This window comes from Notolepis coatsorum (assembly GCF_963971535.1).
Source record: "Notolepis coatsorum genome assembly, chromosome: 7".
In the NCBI taxonomy this organism is placed as follows: Eukaryota; Metazoa; Chordata; class Actinopteri; order Aulopiformes; family Paralepididae; genus Notolepis; species Notolepis coatsorum.
This window is the reverse complement of record NC_140171.1, coordinates 15,281,254-15,296,670: the sequence shown is the minus strand read 5'-3', so window position 1 is coordinate 15,296,670 and position 15,417 is coordinate 15,281,254.

Below are 15,417 nucleotides of genomic sequence, written 5' to 3'. Positions count from 1 at the left end.
TGTAAAGTTACTCATGGTTACATTGCATACTCTACTGAGATCGGTTTCATCTCCACTTCCACTAGTAATGATACTAGCTCTGATTGAAGTTATTTTGTTCTCAAAAAACAGCAAATTCCTCACATTTAGTTGTTGGGGAGGGTGGGGGGGGGGCAGAGACAGTGTTTAGCAGCTGATCGATAGTGGAGAAAAGGAAGAGGTCCCTTGCACCACAGCGAGAGGATCTGTCCGCTGATTAAGGGGAGGTTTCACAAACAATTCAGCACTGAAATATATGTTTTGTGGGTGGTTTATTTTGGGATGTTTAGTATCGTTTTTCTTAGTTTTATGAGTTCATTGAGATGGGGAGAGAAATCTATCGTCTTTCTGAGTGTAGATATTAGTGTGGCCCTATTAGTCATACCGAACTAATCTATTTGTGATGATGAGAGATTATAAATCTGAATGTTTGGACATTGCTTGTGGCGTCCCCCAGGAGTCAGTGTTGGGTCCAAAAATGTTCATATTGTACATCAACGATATATGTAAATGATCTAATATATTTAAATGTATTTTATTTGCGGATGACACTAATATATTTTGTTCTGGTGAGAATATTCAGCAGATTTTAGAGGTCATCACATCTGAAATGAAGAAATAAAAAAGATGGTTTGATAGAAACAAATTATCATTAAATTTGAGCAAAACTAAAATTCTGTTATTTGGAAACTAGATTAAATACTCAAGTACAAGTTAAAATAAATGATGTGATTATTGAAAGAGTTTATGAAAAAAGGTCTAGGTGGAATAATAATCTGCTGGAAACCTCACATAAAACATGTCCAAACTAAACTGTCAAGCATTTCAGTCATGAGTCAAAACAAAGCACATTCTGGATAAAAAATCACTCTACACTCTCTACTGTTCACTAGTTTTATCATATTTAAATTACTGCGCTGAAGTCTGGGGAAACACTTATAATTCTACACTACAACTACTTTTTATACTCCAAAAAAGAGCCATAGTTCACAATGAAGGATATCGTGATCACACAAACATACTATTTTTAAAGTAAAAAACATTCAAGTTAATTGATCTTGTGGAATTTAAAACAGCACAAATAATGTATATGTATATGTACATGTAAATTGAGTTTTTATTTTATTATTGCTAGAGATGAATGATTTGTTTTTGTTTCATTTTGTTTGTATTTACATGTTCGAAATAAATATTTCAACGTACTGACGTATTGCTCAACAGGTTCATCATAAGGGAATTAGACATTGAGGGTGTTTTGGTCTAAACAAAACAGAGAATCTGAAGAAATAACTACACGGCAAATGTAATAATAACATAATGCCATTTCTGAAAAGTCCAAACTTTGCCACTTAATCGAGGTTAAAGAAATGATTCACGGCAGTTATAAGAGCATTTGACAGTGTAATAACACTGTCGCCGCTCATTTTCACTACCGTTTTCTGGCTTCAGAACATCCCACTCCACTGACACATGCCTTCTCTATTTGAACGACCACATCAAACAAGAGGTGGACGCGGGAAAATACTGTGGCATGGTCATGCTGGACCTACAAAAGGCCTTTGACACTGTCAATCACTCCATTCTGATTGACAAGCTAAAAGCAATTGGTTTTGATAGTCTATCAGTGAGGATGCAATCCTACCTGGAGGGGAGAGAACAGATGGTGGAGGTAAACTGTACTCTACCCCCCCCCCCCCTCACAGTGAACTGTGGTGTTCCACAAGGAAGCATACTAGGACCGCTACTGTTCCTAATTTATGCAAATGCCATGTCGTCAGCTTGTGACTGCAACTTGTTCCTGTTCGCGGACGACTCAGCCCTGCTGTAATTTCTTACATTCAAGTTACAGGTTGAAAAAACCCTCAGCTCAGAACTCGGCAGAATCTGCACCTGGCTCGCTGATAACAAACTATCATTACACCTGTGTAAAACAGTCCATTCTCTTCGGATCAAATAACAAACTCAGCAAGACCGACGGCATCTCAGTTACAGTGGGTGACAATATTGTCACAATGAAAGATGAAATTACATACCTGGGTTCCATCCTAGAGGCAACTCTTTCCTGTGACAAAATGGCATCCAATGTAATAAAAAAAAGTCAACCAACGAACTAGATTCTTGTACCGGATCTCCTCTCTGGTAAACAAGAATACCTATGCCATAAATGTCATGTATGTTGTGTATGTCATAAATGTCACTATGAATTGAAAATGGGGGACCCTGATGTAAACAAGACAAACGTCTTTCTCTGGTCTGCATCCCCTTAACAATTGTTTGTATTGAGCCAGGCCCTACAAATGGCACAGAACAAAGCAGCGCGCCTTGCTCTGAACTGTAGGAAAACAAACATAGTAAGTATGCATGAAAAACTGTCATGGTTAATGGTAGAACAAAGACTAAATGTAAATATCATAATGTTTTTTAGAAATATATATAAGAACAAAAAACTTGCTTGCCTATATGACGAGATGCAATTCACAATCAACAGACACAGTTACTCCACCAGGCATGTGTCAATGGAAAGATGTACTGTAAAGATGCCAAGAACAAATGCAATGAAAAGGACTGTGATGTATAGAGCCATGACTGCATGGAATTCCTTAACACCTGCATTAACTAGGGTTGAAGAAAAACAGACATTAAAAAACCACCTTAAAAATCATATAAGAAAGAATGGTACTGTCAGTTAAGTAAACATAGTGGGTGATTGAGAAGATGGGTATGTGTGATTGGTGAACTTAGATTTTTTATATATTTGTATGTTGTATTGAGATGTATTGTTGTGCTTTAAGTGAACATATATGCCTTGAAACATGATTGAGTAGATGGGATGTGTGATTGGTGAACTTAGATATTTTATTATATAATATTTGTATGTGTTATTGAGGTGTATTGTATTGTTTTATTGATTGTATTGTATTGTATTTGTGTGGACCCCAGTAATAGTAGCCTATGCCTGTGGCAATGGCTAATGGGGATCCGAATAAACTAAACTGTAGTGTACCCATTCTGCAATCTGTTAAATAAAGTTTTTTAAAGTTTTCATTCATTCATTTCATACAGTCTTGGACTAGTCGTAACGTGTATCATGTAGCTTGTTGATTTTATTGTGTTATTAACACAACACATTTTTATTGTTGCCTCTTTCTTCCCTTTTTAGCACTCTCGTTCTTTTATCTATTTTTAGTGCTGCTTATATTTTTTTTTGTATGCCGCTTCTGTACAGCACTTTGTGCGCCTGTGGCTGTTAAAGCGCTTTATAAATAAAGCTGGATTGGATTGGATCAATTCTGAAATTGGGCGTAGTTCCCCTTTCAGAATACGAGTGTGAGGAAAAAGAATTCAGCGACTCAAGTTCAAGTTTTGTTTTATTTGTCACAGGTTCTGTATGAGCCCCCTGAGAATATTCTTTGTACTGGTATGAAGCACAAAGTCCACAGATGAATGTTCTAAAAATAACGTTCTTTATTGATACAATTAAAACCAATGCGTTTTCAGCAACATGCCTTCACCAGGGTTCCATGTAAGATAAGATATTCCTTTATTGATCCCCTTGGGGAAATTCAGGCATCATAGCAGCATGGGGGAAGGGGGGGGGGGGGGGGGGGGTACACGGTACAGGTAGTAAAAACAACACAAGCAGTGTAAACAAATAGTAAATTTCTAACTAACTGAAATATATATTCACAGTGTCACATAACGGAGTACATTAAACACAGAGTACAGGGTACAGACTAACAGGTCAACAATAAGATCACTCTCTTAGTCAGTGATGCACAGATAGACTGGCACACAATAGATATCTGCCCGATTTTATTCGGCATCCAAGTATTTGAAGATACTTGCCCGATTGTAGAATTGCCATTTTTGTGACCTTAATACAGGTAAAATCTTGCTTAATGCACGTGCAAAGTTAACAATTAGGATAATACTGACAAATAAATGTCAGTTAATTCCTCCTTTAATCTGACTTTATATCTCACAAGCAGCGCTGTTCTGCCCCGAAGACACATAATATCACTACATTATCTGAAGATAGGCATGTGTCCAAACAGGCATGTGTTCAACCATCCATATTGGCAGATATCAGTAACAGCTAGAGCCGTGAATCTTCACTGGCCTCACGATTCGATTATGATTCAGCTGTGCATGATTCGATTTGATTCTAGCAGCCAGACCCCTCAACAAGCCCCCCCCCCCCCCCCCATCACTGACTGATGAACTGTGAATGCTACACAAAAATATTTATAGTTTTTAAAGTCTAGTTCAAGTCTATATTTTGTGATTCTGTGTGAAGGGGCGACTAGCAAAGTAAGATTTTCATTGTACCGACTGTTTAACTCGGCATATGACAAATAAATATCTTGAATCAACATAAATACATATAGTATAGGCCTAGCAAAAAATAAATTCATTCTACAAAACAAAACCTACTTCTTTACCTGAGCTGTAATCACACATTTCAAGCATCAGTGACGTAACTTTTGGAATGAATGCTTTTGTTCCTGGAAATAATGTTCATCTGGTCCGCTAGCGTTAGCGGTTTACAGTGACCGCAGCCAGCATGTTTTGATCATCTCATGTTTGCTATTAAGTAAAAACAACAGTTCCAGTGACTATCGAATATAAATATATAATATCTGTGAGTTTTGCCCATCCCTACCGCTCTTTATCAAAATCCGCTGTTTTGCGAATGATTTCGATTTAACCTTAAAATGGTTAAAGACACGTCACAGTCTCTTTTACGGCTATAATCCATCGTGTTTTCTCACTGCATCGATCCAGAATCGTCCACATCGTGATGCATCTTAAAATCCGAGAAATGTCCACACCACGACTAACGGCCTCAGAAAAACAGCAGCGGTATCAACAGAGTTGTGTGGGGATATACAGGATACTGATCCTAGACCAGCAGAGTTTTGATTGATTGATACTTGTGGCTACAGAAGCGGGGCGACAGAAACCACTACACCTGAACCAGGGCACTTGTGTACTCCTGAACTGGGCATCTGACTAAGACGCTTTCCGCATGCGAGGCAGACATATGCTTTCCGGTGTGTCCTCTGGTGAGACTTGAGGTACCACGACCGATGGAAACGCTTCCCACAGTCTTTACAGCCGAAAGGCATTTCCCCGCTGTGTGTTCTTTCGTGTTCCTTGAGGTGACCAGAGTAAGTGAAACCCTTTCCGCATTCAGAGCAGCGGTGAGGTTTGGCTCCAGAGTGAGTTTTCGCATGGCAAGCTAGATCCCCCTTTCGCAAAAAGCTCTTGTCACAGTCGGGGCAAATGTGAGCTCTCACCCCGGTGTGTATAAGCCGATGGTCATTTAGGCGGGTCTTTGAGGCGAAACCGTTCCCGCAGTCCAAGCACCGGAATGGCTTTTCACCTGCGTGTAGTACTCTGAGGTGAGTTTTCAGACATCCAGAGGAAGAGAAGCTCTTGCTGCACTGGTGACAGTAGTATGGTTTCACCTCTGAATGTGCTTGCTGGTGTCTGTTTAGATGTCCCCGTCGGAGGAAACCTCTCCCACATAGGGTGCAAACGTGAGGCCTCTGTCCAGAGCTTTCCGGGACACCTTTTCTGCTACTTTGACGACGGTCAGAGGTGTCAGTCTGTCCCTGGGAGGCAGCGTCCTGCAGGGAAACAGCCATCTCCTCGGATGGAGAGACCCTGGTGGTCTCTGGAGGAGTTGAAACACTCCCCTCGCTGTCTGAAGACGTAAGATCCTCTGGCTCCAGTACTGGAGGAGTTGAAACACTCCCCTCGCTGTCTGAATACGTAAGATCCTCTGACTCCACGGATGGAGAGACCCTGGTGGTCTCTGGAGGAGTTGAAACACTCCCCTCGCTGTCTGAAGACGTAAGATCCTCTGGCTCCATGCGACAACCTGAAATGACAAAAAGGACTTTTCAGGAAACAGGTGACTGTATTATTACTCACTGATTAAACGTGACAGGAACAAAACAACACAGGTGGTTGTTGTGCGAGGTTTACGTTTAGGGACGTGATGGAATGAGATTTTGATGGCAGGATTGTAGTCTGAGTAATTATCACCGTTTCACGTAGCTCAACGCGTCAGACCCATGGAATGTACGCAAGCTAGCTCTCCATTGGTTCTGATTAAGGCATGTTTTGTAAAATGTCTGCATGCACTCTAGAGAAAGGAATAGCCTATATGTCAAGCATGTTCATATTCCAACAGCTAAAGGAAAGGACATGTTACATAATATTATGCATAATTGATGCTTGTTGTTTGGCGACACCTACAGGTGAGAAAGTACAGGTTAACAGGAACTGGGAAAAACTGCTTTTTCCTTTGATGCTTCTGAAACACCAGGAATGGCCTCCAACTGACTCTGACTCTCTCACTGCATATAAAAAAGGAGCTGTAAGTGGCATTTATTGTTAAAATAAGTGTTAAATAAGTGTTAAACAGCCATCACTGATACAGTGACTAACGTTGCAGCACTGCTTATGTGGCTAATTGGTTCCACTTGCACTGGTAAAAAAAACTTGCGTCTTTAAAAAGGTGCTGTAAGTGGTCATTATTTTGTTTAAATAAGTGTTAAATAACTACACTGAAAGCCATCACTGGTGGTTGGTCAGGAACATGAATGGCAGAGATGGACTACCTAGTGTAGACACATGAATGTGTCTGTTAAAGACGCCGGTATTCAATATAGACATTGGAATAGGTTCCATAGGACTTTCAGATATGTTCCCTTGGGAGGACGAACACTAGGGGGTGCTGCAGGACAGTCAGACTGGTGGTCAGTGTATCAGGTGACGGTCTACACAGAGACCACTTTATCGCCGTATAAGCACAGACTTTATGGAACATGCGTGGTGCTAAAGCCTTGTTGTATGCGCCGTGGCGGCGGACTTTGATATGCGCGCGTGCTCGTTAAAAGGTACACCCCGTGCTTTTCCTTGCCTCTGGAGTACAGTCCTTTTATTTGTTACTGTACACTGTGGTGTTAAATTCCTTAAGTAAAGGGAGAGACTGATAATTGGATTCACTGTGTGTGTGGTTAATGGTGCCTTACTGTCCAACGTCTTTTAATACCCTGTATTCCACTAAGCGGGGTAGGTGCTAATTTCAGGTCTCCTACAGAAAAAAGATATGGTACTGCTTTGGGGAGAATTATACCAACCACTACTTCCACCGGGTGTGAGGGGGTGTGGGACGTACTAGGGGGGGGGTTGGAGTTTAGAGAGTACCGAGTATTGCCCTTAAGAGGCGGGAAGGACCAGTACGCAAGTCCTAGGTTAATAAATCCTAAGGCCCTATATGCCGCCCGTGTCAACCTTAAACCTAGTACTCCAACACTACAGTCGGGGGCCCAGCCGGACTTAGCTCTGCCGGGTTCCTACTATCCGGTGCCAGTAGAATATCAACCTCACTAAGTAAGGGATAATGTATCTGCTATGAGGTCATTGTCGCAAAATAATTGACCGACACAGAGTTTAGAATACCAAGGCGCCTCGCAGAGGTGTTCTAAACGTCAGTGAAGGTCAATTATTTTGCGACAATGACAGAGTATAGGCTATACATTATCCCGCTTATTACATGGCTAACTTACTAACAATATACCTAATTCATTGTACACCATCGACAAGACGAGATCAAATGCAGACGCAGTTCTGTTCCGTCGCTCCGCGCTGTCATCGCCGGCAGGTGTGTCTGATTGGCTGCACTGATGCAGTGTGTGTCATTGGGCTTGATTGCTACAGCTGCGAACAGCGGTCATCTGACGAGCGCTAGTATTGACCAATCACAATCAAGCATTTCGGCAAATGTTAAAACGCCATGTAATAAGTAGGGATAATCCACCCTTCTACACTAGGATGGCTTAGAGTAGACGACAGAGTACAGCAACTTGCAATGGGCCTGGTCTACAAGATACTTAAAGAGCACCTACGGGAGGCTGCCATTCGAAACTGACCACCTAAATGTCCAACCCCCCACCCCCTCCTAATGTACAGTCTCCATAGCTATAATATAAAATATAGATTTAGCTCTACAAACAACGTGACGCACAGTGAAAGTTTGTAATGGAAAGCTAAGCTGGCGTTCCGGCCACATTCCAATGGCCGTGAATGTGATAACAATTGTGTGTATTGAGCCGTACTGTATTGTACCCATTCTGTAATCTGTTAAATAAAGTTGTCATTCATTCATTTAATTAATTCATGGGTCTCCCAATCCCTCCACTCTGCAGTAAGCATAAAATAAATGTCCTGGTATCCCTTCCCACTTCATCCAATCAGGAGAGAGAACTATAGATTAGGTATTTCAATAAATCTTGCCAAACCAGTTTACTGCTCTGGTATTATTTTACTCTCTCTCTTGATTGGATAAAGTGGGAAGGGATATCAGAACATTTATTTCTCGTTTTTAACATTCACTTAAGAGTTAAGACACTTTAAACACTACACCCTATTTCTATCTATTTATTACTAAAATAGTTGCACTACATCCACACCTCATTTTAGCATTTAAAAAAAATATGCATTGTTTGCATGTTGTACTTCATGTTGTACTTTAGTTTGTATCATGTGTAGTGTTGGTCTTCATTTTTTTTTTACTGTATACAGAACCAAGCATTTCACTGTAATGTACCTTATATGTGACAAATAAAACAAAACTTGAAACTAGTGCAGAGTGGAGGGACTGGGAGACCCATGTTACTGACCAAACACTATATCAGTGATGGCTGGACAAGATATGCCTCCTAAAAAAGTGTGTAAACGTCGTATGTCACAAATGTAACAGTACTATATACCTGTATGTCATGTATATCCCTATGCGTGCCATAAAGGTCATGATGTCATGTATGTTATTATGTTGTCTCTATGAATTGAAAATGGGGGACCCTGATGTAAACAAGACAAACGTCTTTCTCTCTGGTCTGCATCCCCTTATAACAATTGTGTGTATTGAGCCGTACTGTATTGTACCCATTCTGCAATCTGTTAAATAAAGTTTTCATCCATTCATTCAGCGTACGAAGCAAACGCTCGCTCGTAAATCGTCAATCGGAGGCAGCCTCCAGGAGAAACACATACACCGGAAATTCGACACCACACACACTTTTGTCGGCAGCAGTAGTTCTTTACCAGGCTTTATTATCTCACGGAGATACAACTGGAAACGATCGAGGTTAATGAATACATATAGGACTTTGAATGGGCCCTAATAATGGCAATGTAGCAATAGAATTTAAAAAGTTATAGCCATGCAAAGAAGGGGTACTTCTCCATAGACAAATAGAGCTGGCAATCTATGGTATATCATGAATTTAACCCATGGCACCCCCAAAGTGTTAACAAACAAAAAAACTCAAGATTTTTTTATGTTTTCTCTCAAAAGTAGCGCACCTTCGGAACAGGGTCCAGCTCGTCTCTGTAACGTAAATACAACACGTGGTATTTCGTCCCCTATTAGAGCAGAGCACCCTTATTAAAATTATTATCTGTAAGCTGATTTTTTCTTTTTACTGTTCATTCGTATTTATTGTGTCTGTGTGTATGAAATTATTGCTAAATTGTGTCTTGTTTTGTTAGTACGCTCGTCCTCGATGCAAATGAGGGTGTATAATAACATCAGCGTCACATGAGTTGAAATAAAGGTTTTAAATTCAAACTTACCCGGCATCGAAAATCCGTTGTGGTTGTCAATGTCGAATACTGGACGAAGGTTAGTTAAAAATAAATAGCCCTGCCTCGTTACTCTGAAAGATAAGCGGAGAGCCATTATAGTATCGACTGAGGCGCGTTGAAGACAGTTGTCTCCTTCTAGAGCGACACGGTCCCTTTAAGCGTCTTTATCGCGCTAGCTCCTCCCCCTCCCTCCTAGACGCAACCGAGGGGGGTATCCATAGTGACAGCAGCTGATCATAATAATAATAATAACTTTATTTATATAGCAGCACCATTCATAGTTATACAGATTGCAGCTCAAAGTGCTTTACACAAAAAACGAAAAACAAAATAATTATAAACACTCATAAAACAAGGATGGGAATGATTAGACATTAAAATGATAAAAAATGGTAATAAAACAGTTAGATAAGATAAGTAAAAATAGCAAAATAAGACAAACAGTAAGACAATATCATAAGACAATAAAAAATTACAAATCGTAAAATAATGATACACATTATAATAAAATATTTAAATAAGACAGTCAGGACAGGTGAATGAATGAATGAAAACTTTAACAGATTGCAGAATGGGTACAATACAGTACGGCTCAATTGTTAAGGGTGTGCAGACCAGAGAAAGACGTTTGTCTTGTTTACATCAGGGTCCCCCACTGTGAAACCATCACAGTCAGGACAGCTGAAACCACCACAGTCAGCACAGCTGAAACCACCAGTCATGAGGACAGCTGAAATAAAAAAATAAACATAATACTTCATTTAAAAGCTAGTTTTAAAAAGGTAAGTTTTGAGCAGTCTTTTTTTGTTATATTGTTTACACTGCCCATTTGTACTCTTCTACTGTACTATAATTGTATTACCTGTATTATGTCTCCTACTATTACACTGCCCATACCTGTCCTGTACCAGAACCCCCCCTCCCCTCTCTGGTAAACAGGAATACCCTGAAGACTCTGGCAGGAGCACTCATTCAGGGGTACTACGACTATGCTTGCACCTCATGGTACCAAAGCACCTCAAAGGCGCTAAAAACAAAATTACAAACATCTCAAAACAAACTGGTCAGACTACTGCTTGACCTTACTCCTAGAACCCACCTCACCCCTGCCCACTTTGACAACCTAGGATGGCTTAGAGTAGACGACAGAGTACAGCAACTTGCAATGGGCCTGGTCTACAAGATACACTACACGACCAAGGTACCCATGTACATGTCAAAATACTTCCCAAAGGTCAGTGAATACCACGATCACAACACCAGAGGGATCTCCACAAATCATGTTAAACCCAGATTCGGCCCAAACAAGGGACTAAACACGTTTCGCAATTATGCCACATCAATGTGGAACGCCCTACCCAAAGCTGTAAAGGAATGTGAATCACTACCCACTTTCAAAACCACTCTCAAGGAACACCTACGGGAGACTACAATTCGAAACTGGCCCCTGTAAATGTCCTAACCCAACCCCCTCCAATGTACAGAAATTTACCTAGTATGGTTGTCAATATTCCAATGTACAGTTTTGCTTGTTTGTACAGTGTTTCCCCCCCCCCAACCCCCTCCAATGTAAATTACCCAGTAAATTAGACCCAGGCAACTACCGCCCTGTTTCTATCCTTACATCCATCTCGAAAGTCATGGAAAAAATTGTATACGAACAGGTCGAAAAATACCTTGCGGAAAAAAATCTAATCTACGAATTCCAATCTGGCTTCAGAACATCCCACTCCACTGACACATGCCTTCTCTATTTAAACGACCACATCAAACAAGAGGTGGACGCGGGCAAATACTGCGGCATGGTCATGCTGGACCTACAAAAGGCCTTCGACACTGTCAATCACACCATTCTGATTGACAAGCTAAAAGCAATTGGTTTTGATAGTCTATCAGTGAGCTGGATGCAATCCTACCTGGAGGGGAGAGAGCAGATGGTGGAGGTAAACGGTACCCTATCCCCCCCCTTCACAGTAAGCTGTGGTGTTCCACAAGGAAGCATACTAGGTCCGCTACTGTTCCTAATTTATGCAAATGACATGTCGTCAGCTTGTGACTGCAACTTGTTCCTGTTTGCGGACGACTCAGCCCTGCTGGTCTCTGACAAGAACAAGTTACAGGTTGAAAAAACCCTCAGCTCAGAACTAGGCAAAATCTGCATATGGCTCGCTGATAACAAACTATCATTACACATGGGCAAAACAGAGTCCATTCTCTTCGGTTCAAATAACAAACTCAGCAAGACCGACGGCTTCTCAGTTACAGTGGGTGACAATATTGTCACAAGGAAAGAAGATATTACCTACCTGGGTTCCATCCTAGAGGCAAATCTTTCCTGTGACAAAATGGCATCCAATGTAATAAAAAAAGTCAACCAACGAACTCGATTCTTGTACCGGATCTCCTCACTGGTAAACAAGAATACCCTGAAGACTCTAGCAGGAGCACTCATTCAAGGGTACTACGACTATGCTTGCACCTCATGGTACCAAAGCACCTCAAAGGCGCTAAAAACAAAATTACAAACATCTCAAAACAAACTGGTCAGACTACTGCTTGACCTTACTCCTAGAACCCACCTCACCCCTGCCCACTTTGACAACCTAGGATGGCTTAGAGTAGACGACAGAGTACAGCAACTTGCAATGGGCCTGGTCTACAAGATACACTACACGACCAAGGTACCCATGTACATGACAAAATACTTCCCAAAGGTCAGTGAATACCACGATCACAACACCAGAGGGATCTCCACAAATCATGTTAAACCCAGATTCGGCTCAAACAAGGGACTAAACACGTTTCGCAATTATGCCACATCAATGTGGAACGCCCTACCCAAAGCTGTAAAGGAATGTGAATCACTACCCACTTTCAAAAACACTCTCAAAAAACACCTAAGGGAGACTGCAACTCGAAACTGGCCCCTGTAAATGTCCGAACACAACGCCCTCCAATGTACAGTAAATTACCAAGTATGGTCTTGTCAATAATCCAATGTACAGTTTTGTTTGTACAGTTGTACAGTGTCCCCCACCCACCCCACAAAATGTTGTTTATAGCAGATTGAACTCATTAGGCCCACATTATGCAGATGGGTGGTTTTGCTCTTCTGCCTTCGACACATTGTTTATAGCAAATTTAACTCCCTCTTGACCGAGATAGATTTTCAACTGAAACCGACTTAATGGCCACGTCCCGTCTTGATAAGCATACATTATGTATAGCTGGTTAAGGACTGGCAGGGCTTGGCTCATTGTCCCCCCCCCCCACCCAACCCCACCCCACCTACCCAACCTCCTCCAAGGTACAGTTTTTACGTCAAATGTATATACTCTCTTTTTTTTTTTTTTTTTAGATTTATCTTTTTTTATTGGAAGAATTAGTACATATTTATACATTTCATTTATCAAAATTATACAACTTCCATTTCCTTCCCCATTCCTATCCCCTAATCCCACCCATCCCACCCAGTGAGGGCGACAACAAACATACATGAAAAAAAAAAATAAAAAAAAAAAAAAAAAAAAAAAAAGAGATAAAATAAAAAAAAAAAATAGACATTTAAATAATTAAACAAAAGTACAGATGTGGCAGACAAAGCTACGCAAAAGAAAAATGAAGTAAAATTAAAATAAAACAAAGATAAAACAAAGATATTTGTATATATACATACCGTAATAATAATATATAATATAAGTGTTACTTTCCATTTTAGTAGCGTAATTTCCAGATGGTAAAACAAATAAAATGGAAAGTAAATTTAACACCCTTAGCAGACCACCACAATGCCATCTCCCCAGCCATGTGTGGGCTAGCAGTGTCATGAAGATAGATAGGGGGTGGAGGGGGGTCATGGGGTCCCAAGTTTGGATGGAGTCATATGGGTTTTGAAATGAGATAGGAAGGGCTGCCATGTTATGTGGAAGATATCCGTGTGGCCTTGTGTAGTAAATCTGATTTTCTCTATATGTATAAGAGACATGACATCCCTCATCCAGTGTAAGTGTGAAGGGGGAGTGGCTGCCTTCCAGTTGAATAGGATGAGGCGTCTGGCAATGAGTGAGGCAAATATACTCTCTTTTCTGTACTCTTTTTGTATCACAAACAGTACTGTATTTGCAAATCTGGTATGTCATAAATGTATAGATGTAGCAGTACTGTCTATCTGTATGTCATGTATGTCATATTATGTCCTGATGAATTGAAAATGGGGGATCCTGATGTAAACAAGACGAAGGTCTTTCTCTGGTCTGCATCCCCTTAACAATTGTGTGTATTGAGCTGTATTGTACCCATTCTGCAATCTGTTAATAAAGTTTTCAATCAATCAATCTGTCCTTGAAGCATTGCAATTGAAAAGTAAGTAGCCTACGATAGGAACATGGCAGAGGAAGTTAGTCAAGCTAATTGATCCCTGGACGTTTGCGATCTAGGTGACTTGTGAGCAGTGACGCCACAGATTACTTGTAAAAATAATCTGATTACTCCTTTAAAAAGTAATCTAGCTACTTTACTGATTACTTGATTTGAAAGTAACTAGGTTATGAAGTCGTCGTCGTCGTCCCTGCTGCTGCCACAAGAATGACAAGTTTATTATTTTTTTAAATAATGCTTTATTGAAAGTGCATAATGTCATAAATCATGATTGGCTGCTCAGACAGGTCATCATGAGATGTCATCAGCCATCAGGCCATACTCCGGTCTAGCTGACTGTACCCCTGGCTCTCTTATCATCAGCATTATGAGATAGTAACTAAATAGTAACTCACAGCCACTTGGAAAAGTAACTGTAATCAGATTACTGGCTTGTAAAAAGTAACAAGTTAGATTACTATTTACTGAAAAAAGTAATCAGATTACAGTAACTAGTTACTGGCATCACTGCTTGTGAGTGTGATGACTGCTGGACTCTGACAAGAACAAGTTACAGGTTGAAAAAACCCTCAGCTCAGAACTCGGCAGAATCTGCACCTGGCTCGCTGATAACAAACTATCATTACACCTGGGTAAAACAGAGTCCATTCTCTTCGGTTCAAATAACAAACTCAGCAAGACCGACGGCTTCTCTGTTACAGTGGGTGACAATATTGCCACAAGGAAAGATGAAATTACATACCTGGGTTCCATCCTAGAGGCAAATCTTTCCCGTGATAAAATGGCATCCAATGTAATCAAAAAAGTCAACCAACGAACAAGTTTCTTGTACCGGATCTCCTCTCTGAATACACTAAAGACTAAGAGGAGCACTCATTCAAGGGTACTACGACTATGCGTGCACCTCATGGTACCAAAGCACCTCAAAGGCGCTAAAAACAAGATTACAAACATCACAAAACAAACTGGTCAGACTACTGCTTGACCTTATTCCTAGAACCCACCTCACCCCTGCCCATTTTGACAACCTAGGATGGCTTAGAGTAGATGACAGAGTACAGCAAATTGCAATGGGCCTGGTCTACAAGATACACTACACCACTAAGGTACCCATGTACATGTCGAAATACTTCCCAAAGGTCAGTGAATACCACGATCACAACACCAGAGGGAGTTCCACAAATCATGTTCAACCCAGATTCGGCTAAAACAAGGGATGTGCACGTTTAGCAATTATGCCACATCAATGTGGAACGCCCTACCCAAAGCCGTAAAAAGATGTGAATCCCTACCCTCCTTCAAAACCACTCTCAAAGAGCACCTACGGGAGGCTGCAATTCCAAACTGGCCACTGTAAAT